Source organism: Nicotiana attenuata, unplaced genomic scaffold (genome assembly GCF_001879085.1).
Source record: "Nicotiana attenuata strain UT unplaced genomic scaffold, NIATTr2, whole genome shotgun sequence".
Taxonomy (NCBI): domain Eukaryota; kingdom Viridiplantae; phylum Streptophyta; class Magnoliopsida; order Solanales; family Solanaceae; genus Nicotiana; species Nicotiana attenuata.
In genome coordinates, this window is record NW_017670261.1 from 80,588 (window position 1) to 81,164 (window position 577).

A 577-nucleotide genomic window follows, 5' to 3' on the forward strand; every position below is an offset into this window, starting at 1 on the left:
GGGGGATAGAAAGGGAGTCCGGAACTTAAATGTTGTATTTCTGGACTCAAAATACATTAATAGGTGGGGGAAAAAACTTAGTGACTAAAATATATAAAACGTGGTTCAAAACTGCGTTTTATATATTTTGGTCACTAAGTTTTTTTCCCACCTATTTATGTATTTTGAGTCTAAAAATACAACATTTAGGTTCCGGACTCGATAGGAAGGACCAATACTACAACTAATTACTGTAGAGTGTGGAGGAGCCGAACATGATCATCATCCATTATTGTCCCAAATTTTGCAAAAATCTGACACACTAATTGGCGAGCCCCAGCACTTTACCGATTATTACAAGCAAAAAATCACAAGCCAAACGTGAGGGGTACTGCATTGCACAGTTCTGGTGAAATGACCAATTCATTCATAATAAGGTTTGGAAAAGGCAGATTTTAAGTGAATTCTGTTGGTTAAACTAGATCAGTTGCATTAGGCTCAAACAATATGAGATAAAACTTTAAAATATATGCATATAATAAGATCATATATTTTCTATACCCATAGAAATCTGAATCTTGAATTCTCCTTCAACTTT